At 44.4% G+C, this 11,580-nt stretch overlaps 1 non-coding gene across 1 annotated transcript; it reads right to left on the minus strand.

The window, feature by feature from the left end:
- Positions 1-11,123: 11,123 nt before the first annotated feature.
- On the minus strand, positions 11,124-11,195 carry Trnat-agu (transfer RNA threonine (anticodon AGU)). Its single transcript has one exon. It is a non-coding gene; the product is annotated as a tRNA-Thr (tRNA).
- Positions 11,196-11,580: the final 385 nt, after the last annotated feature.

Raw genomic sequence — 11,580 nt, forward strand, 5'->3', positions numbered from 1 at the left:
CTGCCACTGTAGCGGAAACTGGTGTAAATATTTCGATAAGACAGTTAAGTGTCCACCTGCACGTAATGCGTCGTGGGCGCCCAGCTGCGCGACAACCACCTGACAAAAAGAAAGCCATTAGTGTGTGATTTTCAGAGGCACAAGAAAAAAAGGGGAGGCCATTATCCTCGCTATTGACATTCCTTTGCAGAAAGCATCGCAAAAACGACACGCTCATTACTTGGAAAAGATAATTATTTACTTCTACACACCTGATAATGACAAGCGTCTTTCTACAAGAGTTGAGAGAATTTGTACTAACTTATGAAATGTCACATGACTATTGAATGATATTTTTCTGCTTTGCCTTTCATAGTTGCTTATTTCATTTGATATCTGGTTTCCAGCTGTGTTGCAGCATTGGTTTTATAAAATAAAATTGAATGCATTTGCTAATGTGAACACTTTCTGTCAACAGATCTATTAAATAATTATTTCATGATCCACATTCTTCAAAAAAGGAGCTCTTGGAATGGAATGAGCAATAAGAAGCGACTAATAACAGTAACTGTATATATAATTTTCTTTTCAAGTACTTGGTAATTTGTTGTAGCATTTGTTTTTGTGGTGCACGACTTTAACTGCATAGACATTAAGATGTGAATGGACATTGTCCTTATCTGCATTGTTGTCTTTAGTGTAACATTTTTTCTGCTTGAGATTTGTCATGTTTAGGTATAAGTTATAGCATTTGCTGCAGCTGTTTGCCATTCATAGTGCTACTGAATTTCACTTTGTAGTACTATTTTTACTGTTTGCTGCGCATTGCCTTATATTAGTTGTAATATTGCTGCCTTTTTTGCCAATTTCCATTTTTTTATCATTGCTGTTTGTGTTAATTGTTTTGTGCTGCTGCATTGCCTCGTCCCTTAGTTTAGCATCTGAGCTCAGTAGATTTAAGTTAGCTTAAGAGGGGTAGACTATATAAGAAACTAACTATGATGAATTGAAAGAAAAGCATTGAGAAGCTTTAAGAAAATGGTTTGGCCCAAAAAGTAGTGTACAGTGGAGGAAAACTATTTTTGAAAGAGGATGAGAACAGAATACAGAAAGCATGCTTGGATAGGATTTTTTTTGGCTGGAGTAAATGTTGAAATAAGAGGGGCGATCTATGGAATGAAGTCTTGGGTTGGACTCCAGTACCAAATGTTATCCTGAAAACAAACCCTGTCCTTTCCTTTTGTGTTATCCCACTATGTGTTTGTGTACCCTTGTGTATTTATTTTCTTCCTGTCTCTGTGTACTGTTTCATAGATTTTTTTCTGTTCTAATACTAAGGTACATTCACTATGATAAGGAATACTGTTATCCTCAAATAAAATTTGCATCAATAACATGTTATTTACTTTATAAAGACGTTTACACATTGTTTATTCTGTTTTGTTCTAATGCTCATGTGTGAAATTAATGTTTCAAAAGTTATTCTGATCTTTTATGAATGTACTTATGTCGTAATTTTGTAACACTGATGTATTTGCTATTTCGATTCTTTTGTAACGCCTGTACTACTGATAATGTTATCTGTATTGTTATGTTCTTTAATGATGTATTTTGTACCTTTGTTATTGTATTCTTATGTTATAAAATTGTAATTGACACCAGTTCATCAAATTAAGTAACTTTTAAATTACATTTCACTGCACACGTTTCTGTTGGTCATAGTATATGGACAATATGTGAGAAGTAGGAACTGATAGTGTTTGCACGTGTGTTAATAATTCAGTAAGGGACTGGATAACAGCATTGCTGGTTCTAAGGACAATTCCAAAAACATCGTGAGTCGACAAGTTGTGGGTTATGAACTTGCTATATTATCCGCAAGACCCTTCAGTGATGATTGTGTGCCTGCACAGTCAAACAAATGGCTGCTGGCCATCTCTACCAGGACTACAATGGGTCTACTCTGTGTTGACCTACCTACCAATTTTCTTCAAAACTTCGACTGACTCTGCTGTGGGTTTTCTCTGTAGTGGCCCATTATCTGTCTGCATGTCAAGAGTCAGCACTGTCTTTCCGTTGGAAGGACAACACTAATTCTTCAAGACTGCTTGGAAATCCACTACTCCCGTGTGCATTTTCTTTTATTGCTCAGTATTTGAGTAAAACACTGCTATTTTACTGTGATAAATGATCAGGACTGTCTGTATGGACTGTGAAAAAATTTTAGCTCTTGACCAAAATTGTATCGATAAGTGTGTGCATTTCATTTCTTTGTTATTGTAATTATAAAAAATTTTATCACATCATTATTGGCAACTGCCCAAAACAATTTGTAAAAATTTTTTTGTGGGGAGCATGGGGGCTATGTAAGTAGGCTGTTTAGGTTTTTTTATTGGTAACGCCGCCGCCACATAGCGCTCTGTATGAAAATCACTGGCTGTGCTGTGTGCAGTCTGTGGCTGGTTGGCATTGTTGTAATACTCGCCATTGTAGTGTCGGGCAGCGGCAGCTGGATGCTAACAGCGCGTAGCGTTGCGCAGTTGGAGGTGAGCCGCCAGCAGTGATGGACATGGGGAGAGAGAGGGCGGAGTTTTGAAATTTGTAAGAATTGGTGTCATGAACTGATATATATATATATATATATATATATATATATATATATATATATATATATATATATATATATATATATATATATATTATGACTATTAAGGTAAAGACATTGTTTGTTCTCTATTAAAACCTTTCATTTGGTAACTGTGCCTCAGTAGTTAGTGACTTCCATAGTTTGAATCTTTTATTTATCTGGCAGCAGTGGCGCTCGCTGTATTGCAGTAGCTTGAGTAACGAAGATTTTTGTGAGGTAAGTGATTTGTGAAACGTATAGGTTAATGTTAGTCAGGGCCATTCTTTCGTAGGGATTTTTGGAAGTCAGTTTGCTTTGCGCTAAAAATATTGTGTGTCAGTTTAAGCACAGTATTGTATAATTTTTCTAAGGGGACGTTTCATATGTCGACCCTTCGCCAAGGATACCTCACTGGAATCTTCTGATTTTTTCTTGTAGTTTGCGTAATTAATGTAGATTTTGCTTATTGCTAGCGCGTAATTGTAGAGAGAATCTCCTTTGTAGTTGTAGTCTTTCATTGTTGTACTGTAAAACGGTTGTGGCATGCATGTAGATTTGCACCAAACATTTCGCAGCTGCGCTTGCAATTAACTAGATATTGTTTGCTATGTTAATGTGTTTTCTTATTTTTGCTCTTCAAATGGTGCTTTGCTGTGTTATCGTGTGAAATATTGTGACAATAATGGCGTGTGAAAAACGTAATACTAGGCTCCAAAGTAAACTGAGAAATGACAATGAAGACGAAAGCAGTGTGTTAACGCCACCATGTAATGAATTAACTAATGTTCAAATTAGTAATTTGGTAATTGTGCATAGGGAAATGGAGCGGGCCGCGAATAATGGTGTAGGCACTGAAACAATTAGTGAACAGGGTAGCATTATCGATCGATCGGTCGGCAACAGCTCGCCTCAGGATTCCGAAATGACAGGACACAATCTTGCAAATACTGTAGATTAAGATTTTGCGTCCTCACCGTTTTCTCAAATAAATCAAGACACATTTTCTGCTTTTCAAAATGCGAATATTGTCGGTTCAAATGCACTGCCGAAAAGAACTGAGGAACATGTTTCAGACACCAGTGCACTGTAATTACAGTTAATGGAACAATGGGACAAAGGCTACGAAAGTTAGACACAACGCTTGAACAAAATCAGAAATAAATGGGACAAAATTGTTCAAAAGTTAGACACAATGGAAGAAAATCAGAGACAAACACAGCAAAAGCTTCAAAAGTTAGACACAATGGAACAAAATCAGAGACAAGCACAGCAAAAGATAGGCGAAATGGAGCAAAAGCTTCAAAAGTTAGACTCTGTGGAACATACCCTTGAACAAACACGTGAAGATTTAACTACTGAATCACATAAAATCGAATCGAAATGTCAAAAAGTCTGTAACGACGTAAAAACACAAATTTGTGAGCATTTCCAACCTATAGGTTAATGTTAGTCAGGGCTATTTTTCTGTAGGGATTTTTGAAAATCAGATTGCGTTGCGCTAAAAATATTGTGTGTCAGTTTAAGCACAGTCTTGTATAATTTTTCTAAGAGGACGTCTCACCTCATTCTCTACCTACTGAGCTAGCCGCGATGCCTCGGTGAGTACGTGCCGGTTGGTCAACAGCAACATTAACACGATTTCGTACTGCTCAAGTCCTACACTAAAACGGTATGTTTCTTTTTCAGAACTGGAAAAACATCGTCGTAACAGGATTCGATCCCGCAATCTTCGGATCCGAAGTCCGACGCCTTATCCATTACGCCACACGGTCACTGACGACCAAGTGGAACTAATATACGACTCATCTCGAAACTCTCTTACCCCTGAGGAATTGTGTTTTCGTTCTACACAGCCGCTGCCCCTTTCTCTTTCCCACCCATTCGTTACATTCAACCTCTTACGAGACCGACCAAATATAGACTGGGAAACAAGACCACACACTTTGTGCATTCGGAATCGAAGGCAGGGCGTCCCTCGCCGCATTTGCTACGATGGTCATTTACTACTACTGCAGAAGCGGCGGCGACGACGCCGACCACCGCGAAAGGCTCTGAGATATGTGAGAAATACATCTACAAAATGTAATTCTGACTTCCTCGCCTCACCTTATGCTGTACCACTTTGGCAAATGCTTTATCTGCGCCATTCGCCTTAATCACATCTGAGAGTAATTCTTAATAAAACGCCTGTCGCTAATTGTTCGTCATCCCAGATACTGTTTGATATACGGCCAGGACGCGCAACTGATTCTTTTTTTTTAAATTTAATGACCAAATATTACAATGATACTATTTAACCTACTACCTAATACATTAGTAGTTCCTAATTTTAACTTTTACAATTTCTAACTACAGCTACTTTTAAAACACTACAGGTATCTACAATAATTCTTTACTACTATGGGGTTAGTCTACTATGCTCACTACATTGTTATTTTGGTGTTACCCTAGTCTTTCTGCTTTTAGTTACAATAGTACTTTTGCATGTTTGTTATTGTTATTACTTAAACTACACTACCTGCAGCGTTACAAGTGTGCCAGGTTGATATAAACCTAATTGTTGGCCTTTTCCACTAATCTAGTCCTAGTGCTAGTGCCCCTAGCACTGGGCTGGCCGAAGACATATCGCTGCAGTTCTATACTACGTCAGTGTCCTATTTTGACCTATAACTAACCTTATCTCTATTGTCATAGTCGGTGCGTAGTCTAGTTCGGGTATTGATGTACTACCCCCCCACCTAATCCGAAGACTTGGCGGGTTCCAGCGGTGAGGCGGCTGGCCAAATCCAAGTCCCGGCGGAACTGAGGGGGGTGTACTTGACTAGTTCGGTATTATTAGTGATTGATTTGTAAATATTCTTTGAGGACTTTACCTGAGATTAAGTCCGCTAGATTATTTACTATGTTAAAAGTGTTTTCGTGCCTGAGCAGGTGGTACGTGTTGTTGTTTGGCAATTGTTCTCGTAAGTGGTGTGCAACGTCGTCGAAGAGGGGAAACTCATACACCACATGGTCTGGAGTGCCCTGCACTGCTCCACAGTCACACGCTGGTGTTGCCCTTTTCCCAAACCGTCACAGATACGTCGGGTAGGGTCCTTGACCTGTAAGGAAGTGCAGCATGCCTTTTGTGGGATTGAAGTATGTGAGTTTCAGGCGTTCCTGTATATTTGGATGCAGCTCGTGTGTTCTGCGGCCAGTCTCGTCATTGTCCCAGAGCTCCTGCCACAGTTCGATTCCTCTGGTTCTAATACCCCTTTTGTCCCCAACGTGTACCCCCATGATTTCTACAATTTTTTCTCTTCTGTCCTTTTTTATCCAGTACCAGGTGGCCTGTTCCCTAATTTTTATGTCCAGTGGACATATCCCCATGAGTAATAAGAGTGCCCCCCCAGGAGTTGTTCTGTATGCGCCCACTGACCGCAGGAGCACATTTCGCAGCACTCTTCTTACAGCCACGGCGTGCATGACCCTCGTGAGCCTGTGTGCCCAGACCGCAGACCCATAGCCTACTATTGATGTAAGGATGCTGTTGTGATATAATTTAATTAATTCAGGTGGGAGGTGAAATCTCTTATGTCCTATGCCTATTAAGTTGTTTAATACTGTGAGAGATCTATGTGTAACCATTTCAATGTGTGGTGCATAGTTCCATCTCTCATCGACAATGACACCAAGATACCAGGCCTCCTTGCGCCTGAGCACTGGTAGGCCATTTATTTTCATGGTTGGGTTTCTTGTGAGTTGGCCTTTGAGCAATAGGTGAGTTGACTTATTTGTCGCGACAGTCATTTTTGTTTTGTGGCACCAAGTGGTTAGTATTGCAATTGCTCTATCTACTTTAGGTTCCAACTCTTCGCGGCTGCGGCCGCCGACCAGCAGGAGGAGGTCGTCTGCGTAGGCTATGACCTATAGCACGTCTTCACTGCTCTTCAGTTCTTCTAGGAGTGGTTCCATGTTTATATCCCGAAAGAGTGGCCCTGGGACGGATCCTTGAGGACACCCCTTGGTGATATTCTTGCTAACTTTGCCGCTAGGGGCCGATAGCCAGACCTCCCTTCCTTCACAATAGCTCCTGAGACAACCATATAACGGCCCTGGGCATTCCTTTTCCCGCAAGCAGGAAAAGAGCGAAGGCCACCACAGGTTATCAAAGGCGCCACTGATGTCCACAATGATGCCGATTATATACTTGTGCGGGGCAGAGTCACAGACATCCGCAGCCAGGGCGATTGCGTCGGATGACGACTGCCCTGTCCGAAAACCGAATTGTCTGTCACTCATCCCACACACGACGCGTTGTGCAGCCAGCCTGTCAGCTAGCAACCTCTGAAAAAGCTTGCCCAACAAGTCCTGTAGACATATTTGTCTGTATGACTTGGTTCCTTTGGGGTCTTTATCTGGGCCTTTTTTGATGATTACTACATTCGCCTTCTTCCATATTGAGGGGAATGTCTGTTGCCGTAGGCATTCATTGTACAGCTGAGTGAGAGGTGCCACCAGATGAGGGGCGAGGTACTGTATCATTTCCGCAGTGATGCCGTCTGGGCCAGGAGCTTTACCTTTTTTAAAGGCTTTTATTTGAGAGCTTACCTCTTCTTCAGAGAAGGGGTAGACCACTCTGTTGTTTCCGTAGACCTGTTGGTTTTCTCTTCTTGTTCTCTTCTGTTCATCAGAGTCCTCTTCCACTATATCGTCAGGTAGCAGGGCACGGAGTAGGACCTCCGCAGTTTCCTGCCAGGTTTCCGTCATCCGGTCCCCATCCCTGACGGTAGATAGCACCATAGGTGATTTTAATTTTTCTCTGACTATTTTGTAAGGCAAACCCTATGGGTCTGTAGCCAATTGGCTCTGCACATAGTTCTCCCAGCTCCTTATCCTGACAGCCTTAAGTTCCTGTTGGAACTGTTCTTTGGCTTCTCTGTATGCCTGCAGCCAGCGCTGCTTTTATGCCAGACGACGCTCCGCTGGTAATACCTCCTCGCCCTCCTGACTGCTTGGCGCAGTTGCCCCAGTTCGGCTGACCATGGTGAGGGGGTGGCCGCGACTGCCCTCCTCCTGGTTGGTACAGCTGCCTTCACTGCCCTGGTTATCGCGTTTGTGATCTCTCTGGCATACTCTTCTGCATTGACATCACCCTCCGGTAACATAGGTATGTTACACTCCCTCGCCAGGCGGTCCCAATCGGTTTTATTGCAGTTGAGCTGCTTCTCCCACCCCATGTCGCAGTGGCACTCGCTGTCGCCAATGGTGAATGTTATCATGTTGTGGTCGCTGGTAGTAATTTGATTCCAAACAGTCCCATCCGATATTTTTGTAGCCAAGTTTGGCGTTACCAGGGTAACCTCAATGTTCGTACCATGTCCTCCCCCACCCGTGTAGGTGGGCGGATTTCCCTGTTTGTTAGCCACTAGTTGTAACGACATGATTGTGTCGACAGCTTTTTCTCCCCTTTCGTCTTGAGTACCACTGAACCATAGGGGGGATTTAGCATTGATGTCTGCGGTCACAAGAATTTTTTGACCCCTCAACGCAGTGGCTATCTGGACAAGCTTTTCCAGGAATTCATCAATTTGTCTCCTGTACTGGAAGTACATGTTCACCACGTATAGTAAACCCGTGGGTGAATGAAGCTCCACGACGTTGCAGTGGTCGTCTGAGAATTGTGATAGAATTGTGACTCTCAGTGCCTTGTTTATGATAATGACTGCAGCTCTAGGTTCTGCTCCACTGGAAATTCGTTGCCAATTAACTGCGGTGAATGGGATCCGTCCAGCCCGGGAGTATGGCTCCTGAATACAGAATACATCCAAACTCATCTCCTCCACCACTTTCCGGAGTTCCTGCAAGACCAGTTTACTGTTATGAGTGTTTATCTGTCCCACTCTTAATTGGCTCACGTGGAAAGTATGTATGTACGTGAGATTCCGGCCAGTTCTTGCGCCAGTCGTGTGCTATTCTGCCGCTAGTGATGACAGATTGGTTATATAATTCATTAAGGTCGAACTTTTCGTTTCGCCTTTCAAACACTTTCTTAACCAGGTCTCGCAGGGCCCCGAGGTCTGCAGGGAGATTCATTGTCTTAAGCTGTATTCTGTCTACAGCCTCCATCACTGGGAAGGTGATGTCTCTGCCATATTGATGGCCAACACGCACCACATGCCTTAGGGCTGTTGTGAGGTTGGCCGGCTCTTCAAGCCTAGACAGCTGTAAGGCGTGCTCCAGGTTGGGGTAGATCCTAGCAGGATCTGTTCCTAGCCCTCGTTCAGTGGGTACACTTGTGCTGATTATTATGTTTACTTGAACTTGCTTTTTTGTTTCTTCTGTCCCTACCACAGGATGCCCGAGTGGTCGTACTTGTTCTTTGATCGTCCTTTGTCCCTGAGTCAGAGGGGAGGGTGCTTCACTCAGATCACAAGGATGTGTTTGAGTGCAAACATCTTTCATTGTAATCATGTGTTGTTGTGGCCTGGTGATCTTCTGAATAAATTCTTTGAATTTATTGGCCGTTATTGCATTCCCTCAGCCTCTTGCTAGGAGACTTTCTTTTGGGCTTCCTGTTCCCATTCAGGGACTCAGCCATAATCAATTCTTGCTATGAGTCTCTGCTCAAGCATCCTGTAGGTAGGGCACTTTCTGCCAGTTGTGTTGCAAGTCTTTTTCCCTCTCTTTGTGCATGGTATGCAAGTTGCAGCTTTGCTGCAGTTCTTCCTCGTATGGTCTTCTGCCCCACACCTGGAGCAGGCCGGCTTCCTCTCACAATGCTTGTGTACGTGATCTAAGTCTCCACAGTTGTGGCATCTGGGAACTACTAGGTAATCTCGCACGTTTATTGCGTGGAAACCTATGTAGACTCTCCCCATTGTAGTGATTTTGCGCCACATCTTTCCGGAGACCTCGGCAACGTGATGTACAACGTCACGTTCCTGGGGCCCTGTTCTGAAGCGTAATTTAAACTCGTTTTTAAAACTTTCCCACTCCATATCATCAAAGTTCTGATTGTATAGTGTTTCGTATATGTCTGTTTCTGTCAATGCAAGCGGCACGTCATAAAGGATCACCAGCAGGTTCCGCTTTTTTGGTGGTTCACATTTCATTATTGTGTTTAGCTTGGTATTATTCAGAATTTTGTCTCTGTCTTCCTCCGTTGCTACGTCCACTACTACTACATTTTTGGTTGCCTTTACTTTATTGATTTTGATTTTGTCTTTAGCAGGGTCTATGGTTGTGGTAAATAATTCTTGCACTTTCTTGATTGTCTGACCGGGAAGGGGTCTTAAGAAGACCGCCGTGTCCGGCCTTTTGGATACTTTGGCAATTGCTTCTTTGGTTGTTTGAGGTTTTGTGACTGTTTGTGCAGCCACTGCAGCACAGGTTTTAGTTGGTTGTTGTCTAAGTCTGTTATTCTCTTTTTCTAATTCCTCGAGTCGCCCCTCGAGCTTTGCACTTGCAATGGCCCAGGCGGCGAGCTCATTTTTGATAGCCAGGACTGCAGCCAGGCTTATTTTACCATTCTTGACACTAGAGTCCCACATCTGGTTAATTTTCGTGTGTCTTTCTAAAGTGTTAAGCTCTTTTTGTTCCCCTTCCTCCTGTGAGGTGGGAACAGTCGCTGTCGACGCCCTCGAGAACGCACTAGAATCAGCCATATTGATAGACGAGTGAAGAAAAAGATGGGAGCCCGTCTCTTGCCCCCAACCGGCTCCTCTGGCATGGGGGGGGGGGGGGGGGGGGGACTTCTGCAGCTCACCCACCGACCTCGCCCCTAGGTCAAGAGCACTGCAGAGCTGCTGGATTCAGCACGCCGTCGCCAGCGCACTGGTCCCCGTCGTAGGTCTCGTCGTCGACGATTTCACACGACGCATCTCGGCAATTGCACCCCACACTCCGGAGAGGGTGATGCACCCCTCGCCCTTCGCCACCTACTTGCCCGAGTTTCCACCTGAATGCCGAGGACCCACTCCTACTCAAGTGGTGGGTCGGTCCCCCAGTGGTTCAGCGGTCTGGGCCCATCTAACCTAGCCCAGGCGATGTCACCAGCTCGTGGGTTTGGCAGAACACGCCCCGGTTACCCAGGGGCGCGGCGAAGCACCCTTGCCGATACGCGCCGTGATCCCACGCCGACAAACGAGGTCACCGGCATGCAGAGCACCAGCTGGTCTGTGACCTGCGAACAGAGAGGGACTGTTGTTCGGTCCCTCGGCACAGCTCCCCCTGTGCCACGCAACCTTCGCTTTCGCATCGGGTTGGGCCGCAGCTCTCCCTTTTGTCGCAAGGCAGAATGCTGAGCTTGACATCTGGCACCACGGGAAGGCGGAAAGAGCCACTTGGGAAGGAGAGGCTATCAGAGACGCATCATTTCCCCTGTGAGGACTGCCGCGACACGCCCATCTGGAAGCGATATGCCCCAGTGCGAGCCTCTGTGCCTTATGGCGCGCCGACAACAGGTGGACCGCGCCGAACGCGCCGTCAGGCGACCGACCTCATGCCAGTCTGGCGCAACTGATTTCCAAAATTCGTCTGCATCCTGTGAGGATCGAAGTCACGACCCCTGGTTTACTAGACCAATGCTCTGCCACTGAGCCAAAGAGGCGCGGCCTAGCGGTAGGTTTGCGTACTTTGTCCTTACGGTCGTCTGGATCACCAGACTTCAGCTGACAACACTTCATATTGCCGACTAATATTTGCAGCTATGGCGAACCATTACTGCATGGCTACACATCTGACATGTAACCGATGTGCTCTCCAAACAACACCACTTGCATTTCAGAACATGTCTTTCACACATGTCTACAAAATCAGCTTCACCTTCAAATACAGTTTCCTTGCGACTGACGGAGACGTAGGCAAAGTTTAAAGTTGCTATTTCCATTACATCACGTTAATCAGAAAAACGGTATTTTACACCTGCAGTGGAACAAAATTCCGTTCCGCCTAACATGGGGCTCGAACCCATGACACTGACATTAAGAGCCTCA

The sequence above is a fragment of the Schistocerca gregaria genome, chromosome 5, assembly GCF_023897955.1.
Source record: "Schistocerca gregaria isolate iqSchGreg1 chromosome 5, iqSchGreg1.2, whole genome shotgun sequence".
Lineage (NCBI taxonomy): Eukaryota > Metazoa > Arthropoda > Insecta > Orthoptera > Acrididae > Schistocerca > Schistocerca gregaria.